Genomic DNA, 6503 nt, shown 5'->3' with positions numbered 1-6503 from the left:
ATCTCCTCCCCAAATGCTTATTAATTACAAAGGGACAAGGAGAAGCTACAAGCCTGACAGACACTGCCTTAATGAATGATCAAAGTTAATGTCACCAGTAATCGAACCAAACACTGTCATCAAGTGCCACCTGATGGGATACGGTAAGAAGGCCACCGCCTCACTTCTGTGCATCACCTGAATCTAATCATGACGAAACTAAACCTTAATAGAGGGACAGTCCACAAATTAATAGCTGTAATTAATGCCTGTAATACCGAAGAATGTGAAAGGGGCAAAGGTCAAGAATAGGCTAAGGGTGGCACCCAGCTGGTTCATTCAGTGGGGCATGCACCCCTTGATCTCCGGGTCGGGTCGTGAGTTCAAGCCCCATGTTAGGTGTAGAGTTACTTAAAAGAAAAAGAAAAAGGGGCGCCTGGGTGGCGCAGTCGGTTAAGCGTCCGACTTCAGCCAGGTCACGATCTCGCGGTCTGTGAGTTCGAGCCCCGCGTCAGGCTCTGGGCTGATGGCTCGGAGCCTGGAGCCTGTTTCCGATTCTGTGTCTCCCTCTCTCTCTGCCCCTCCCCCGTTCATGCTCTGTCTCTCTCTGTCCCAAAAATAAATAAAAAACGTTGAAAAAAAAAAAAAAAGAAAAAGAAAAAAAGCTTAATTAAAAAACCAGACTAAGAAATTCTTCTAGATAGTAGACCAAAGAGACATGATAACTAAGTGAAACACGTGGTCCTGGGTTAGAATTCTGTTGCTATAAAGGTAATTCTTGGGACAGTTGGCAAAACTTGAACACATGGCAAAACTTGAACACAGTGTCTAGATGAGGAGTATATGGGTGTTCTTGGGGCATCCGGCTGGCTCAGTCATTGAGACTCATGATCTCAGAGTTGTGAGTTCAAGTCCCACATTGGGTATAGAGATTACTTAAAAATAAAATCTTAAAAAGAAAAAAAAAAGAGTAGATGGGTTTCTTGGTACAATTCTTACAACGGTTCCGTGAGTATAAAATAATTTCAAAAATAAAAATAAAATCGTGCCTGGGTGTCTGGATGGCTCAGTCAGTTAAGCGTCTGGGTCATGTTCTCGAGGTCTGTGAGTTTGAGCCCCATGACGGGCTCTGTGCTGACAACTTGGAGCCTGGAGCCTGCTTCAGATCCTGTGTTTCCCTCTCTCTCTGCCCCTGTCCTGCTTGCATTCTGTCCCTGTCTCTCTCTCAAAAATAAATAAATATTTAAAAATAAATAAACATAAAAAAAATAAAATCAACACACAACAGAAACAGAAACAGTGTGTCAGACTACGAAATCCTTATGCCTTCTAGGCCCATGTCACCTGCTAACCATTTGTGTGACTTTGGGAAATCACTCTCCTTTTCTGGGTCTACTTTTCTTTATTGTCAAGTGGGAGCTTTGAATGTGAACAAATAATCACTCTGGTTTTCTAGTCCAAAGAATGTAGCACTTGTGACTGAGTACAGGGTCTCCAGGGGCTCCAAGGGGCCCTGGAGTGGCTTAGTGGTTTTGTGCCCTCCCTCTGCCTCTATCATCCTTGAGTGTGGTCCTGGCGTCTACACAGGCGACGGCCCCAGTGCTGGTACATGTTGAAGGGCAGGCCCCATGGTGACCAGGACTTGGAATTGCAAATAGCTGAACGGGAGATTTTCTCACTTTAGTGAATGTTCCCTGTAACCACCTGGAGGTGCTCATTTTAAATGGAGATTTCTGGCAAATCCCCCTAATACTGGTTTAAACCTGTAGGGATTTGTCTGCCACCATTCTTCTTCTTCTTTTTTTTTTTTTTTTTTAAGATTTTATTTTTAGGGGTGCCTGGGTGGCTCAATCAGTTAGGCCTTGGACTTCAGCTCAGGTCACAATCTCACAGTTTGTGAGTTCAAACTCCATGTCAGGCTCTGTGCTGACAGCTCGGAGCCTGGAGCCTGCTTCAGATTCTGTGTCTCCCTCCTCTCTGTCCCTCCCCCGCTCGTGCTCTGTCTCTTTCTCTTTCTCAAAATTAAATAAACAATAAAAAAATTATAAAGATTTTATTTTTAAGTAATCTCTACATTCAACATGGGGCTCAAACTTACAACCCCAGGATCAAGAATCACATGTTCCACCGACTAAGCCAGCCAGACGCCCCTGTCTCCTACCATTATAAGTCCAGAAGTGGACAGATCCAGGCTGGTGCAGCAGCCCAAACTCCATCAGGACCTTGGTTCTCCACGTCTCCCCACTCCCTTGGCCTTTACATGCTGTGCCTGTTGCCTCAGGGTTACAATATGGCCGCTGCTCCTTGAATAAGCCTGACACATTCCCACCTACGAAGTCTGCATTTGCTTTTCCTCTCCTGGAGTCCACTTCCTTACCACCAGGAATTTGCTCAGAATTAGTAAAGGCTTTACAACTGCAACTCCTCCTACCCCACCCCAACCAGTACCTGGAACGCCCCATCTCCCTTCTCTGCTTTATTTTTCTCAGCCCCACTTATCACGACATGACATGCAATGTGTTTTTCTTTTTTTTTCCTTTAAAAAAAAATTTTTTTTTTTAACGTTTATTTATTTTTGAGACAGAGAGACCGAGCATGAACGGGGGAGGGGCAGAGAGAGAGGGAGACACAGAATCAGAAGCAGGCTCCAGGCTCTGAGCCGTCAGCCCAGAGCCTGACGCGGGGCTCGAACTCACGGACCGCGAGATCGTGACCCGGGCTGAAGTCGGACACTTAACCGACTGAGCCACCCAGGCACCCCATCTTTTTTTATATAATTAAAAAAATGTTCATTTATTTTTGAGAGAGAGAGAGAGCACGAGCAGGGGAGGGCAGAGAGAGAGAGAGGGAAACGCAGAATCCAAAGCAGGCTCCAAGCTCTGAGCGGTCGGCACAGAGCCCAACACGGGGCTTGAATCCATGAACCATGAGATCATGACCTGAGCTGAAGTCAGAGGCTTAACCGAACGTAAGCACCACTTCTGTTTATTCTATTCACTGTTGTATTCCCAACACTTAGAACCATGCCTGGAATGAATATATGGGCAACAGGTGCTCAATAAAGAGTTGCTCAATGAAGGAATGCACTTCCAGGAGGTACACCTGAGTTCTAGGAAAGAAGAAGAAAGGGTGAGAGGTAAAACAGGTGATTTCTATAACCAGAAAGCAAAAAACATTTCCAGAAATTCCTAAGCCACTTCAATTTACATCTCCTTAGCCAAAACCATGGCCACCTGTTGCTGCAAGAGAGTCTGGGAATATGAGTATTTTTAGTTGGGCACACTGCCCTCCTTGAACAAATTTATTTTGTAAGTAAAATAGAAGGGAAGAGGGGCACCTGGGTGGCTCAGTCTGTTGAGCGTCTCACTTAGGCTCAGGTCATGATCTCATGGACTGTGAGTTCGAGCCCAGCATTGGGCTCTGTGTTGACAGCTAGGAGCCTAGAGCCTGCTTCAGATTCTGTGGCTTTCTCTCTCTCTCTCTCTCTGCCCCTTTCCCACTTGCATTCTCTCTCTCTCTTTATCAAAAATAAATAAACATTAAATTTCTTTTTTTAAATTAGAAGAGTGGATATTGGAAAGGCAACCTATAGTGTCTACCACATTGATGTGTCCTTGACCTAATAGAATCTCTGAGGGTGTTGATTTCGATGCAGGTGAGCCTTGGACCATGTTGTAAGAAAAATAAAGAGAATAATAAGATGAACCCAAAACAAATTTTTTTTTTAATTTTTTTTTTTAATGTTTATTTATGAGACAGGGAGAGACAGAGCATGAACAGGGGAGGGTCAGAGAGGGAGACACAGAATCTGAAACAGGCTCCAGGCTCTGAGATGTCAGCACAGAGCCCGACGCGGGGCTCGAACTCATGGACGGCGAGATCATGACCTGAGCCGAAGTCGGACGCTTAACCGACTGAGCCACCCAGGCGACCCAAATTTTTTTTTTTTTTTTTTTTTGAGAGCAAGCAAGCATGAATTGCGGAGAAGGGCAGAAGGAGAAAGAGAATCCCAAGCAGGCTCCACACTGAGTGTGGAGCCTGACTTGGGGCTTGATCCTACAACCCTGGGATCATGACCTGAGCCGAAATTAAGAGTTGGGATACCAGAGCAAAGTTGTTTTTTTTCTTAATGTTCATTTATTTATTTTTGAGAGAGAGAGCACGAGCTCTAGCAGGTGCAGAGAGAGGGGGCAGAAGAAATGGAGTAGGCTCTATGCTGACAGCAGAGTCCGGTGAGGGGCTCGAACTCACCAACTGAGACCTTAACCAACTGAGCCACCCAGGCACCCCCAGAGCAAAGTTTAAAAAAATTTTTTTTAATGTTTATTCATTTTTGAGAGACAGCGCAAGCAGGGGAGGGGCAGAGAGGGGGAGGTGGGGGACACAGAATCCAAAGCGGGCTCCAGGCTCTGAGCTGTCAGCCCAGAGCCCAACGTGGGGCTCGAACCCAGGAACTGTGAGATGTGACCTGAGCTGAAGTCAGACGCTTAACTGACTGAGCCACCCAGGTGCCCCCAGAGCAAACTTTCTTAAGGCCTCATGGGTGATGGATGCACTGGTCATGGACCTCTGTTATGTTGGCTGTACAGAGCACACTCCACCCCCCCTCTCTTTCTCGAGAAAATCTTTACTTCCACCCCTCCCCCATACACATGGTTACAGTAGCAGAAATTGTGGAGGCCTTGTCCATCTACCACGTTTCCACTCACGTGACCCAAACCACTGAGTTGGCATCACATTCCCACGAATTTGGCACCAGGACTGAGATTCTGAGTCTCTCCGGATGACTGGATTGTGTAACTAGAGAGCGGCTGGCAGACGTATTTTCTACATCACAAACTGGACCAGCTGAGGAAAGAGCATGAACCCCACACAGAAAGGAGTTTGGTGAAATGGGGAGGGTCTTTGTGGTGTTTTGAGCCTCCAGTCCTAAGCTGTACCTGAGGACTCGTTCTGTCCTTTCCCTTGGGGTCTTTATTTCCATGTCTGTGGAAATCAGCACGCTTCTCTGTGTCCTTATTTCACTCAGACCAGCTTAAATGAATCTTTAGTAGCAGCCAAGAGTTCTAACACACACCCCACCCTCTGGAGATCAGGTGCCCAGCTTTGGAGGAGGAAGTGAAACACAGCAGCCTCTTTATCAACAAACGGTTGACAGAAGACCAGGGTCAGGGTCAAGGGAGAATTCCTACCCTCGGCTGTTTTGTAAAGCTCTAGAAAACCACTTACATCAACCACACAAGTGACCCCACTACTAACAGGAAAAATGAGTGATTTAAAAATTTTTGTTTAATCTTTATTTATTTTTGAGAGAGAGACAGCGTGCGAGCAGGGAAGGAGCAGAGAGAGAGGGAGACAGAATCGGAAGCAGGCTCCAGGCTCCGAGCTGTCAGCACAGAGCCCGACATAGGGCTCGAACTCACCAACTGTGAGATCATGACCTGAGCCGAGGTCGGACGCTCAACCAACTGAGCCACCCAGGCGCCCCAGAAACGAGTGATTTTAAAATAGGACCTCTAAGTTCAGGGTCTGAAGGGTCTGCCCTTCTGTCCCTGGCTTGCACTACTTATAAAACATACAGTGTGCCTATCAGTTTTCCTGAGGTGTGGATGGGCTAGAGAGGAGGCAGAGAAAGGAAAAAAAACAGGGGCTTTAGAGTCTGGAAATCCAGCTTCATCACTGACCACATGTCTTTGGCTAAGTTAGTTAATTTTTTCTTTTTCTTTTTTAATATTTATTTATTTTGGGGAGGGGCAGAGAGAGGGGGACAGAGGATTTGAAGCGAAGCGGGCTCTGTGCTGACAGGCTGACAGCAGGGAGCCTGATGAGGGGCTCAAACTCACGAACCCCAAGATCATGACCCGAGCCCAAGCCAGACGCTCAACCAACTGAGCCACCCAGGTGCCCCAAGTCAGTTAATTTTCTTCAATCTCGTCTGTAACCCAGTGACAATAACTCCCACGTGGGAGGACTAAATGAGTGTGCACGTGTAAAGTACCCAACCCAACACCCAGCAAGTCCCAAAGAGCAGAGCCACTCCAGCCCCGGCGCTCAGGGCTGGAGCACGGTGCACAGGCAGGGAGCCCCTCCGGGAGAAGCACCTGTGCCAAACCAGCTGGCTCACTGCTGCGTTTCGTGCACCAGGCCAACCACGGCGCTCCCCTGGGAGTCAGGGGCCTTGTGTTTGTTGGAGGTAACTACTTTTCCTTTCCCGCAAGACCCCCATGCTACGGGGAAGCAATAGTCCGATCTCAGAGGGAGGGAAAGAAGCCCTGAGAAGAGAGCCTAACGGGATGTTCGTCTTTGAAACTCTTTTAATTCAGCGCCCGCCGCGGGCCAGGCATCTCTGTGCGATTTACACATGTTACTGCCCGCTTTCATTTCTCCTGGCTGATCAATGGAGGAGCAGAGCTGTCAAATGATATTGACAGCTAATCTGGAATCTAGGCCGCGCTGACATCTGCTAATAGCTCAGAATTAACTGGGTGGGGACCGTTCGCCTAGGACACAAACAGTTGCTGCCA

The sequence above is a fragment of the Panthera leo genome, chromosome A3 (assembly GCF_018350215.1).
Source record: "Panthera leo isolate Ple1 chromosome A3, P.leo_Ple1_pat1.1, whole genome shotgun sequence".
NCBI lineage: Eukaryota > Metazoa > Chordata > Mammalia > Carnivora > Felidae > Panthera > Panthera leo.
This window is presented reverse-complemented; position numbering follows the sequence as displayed.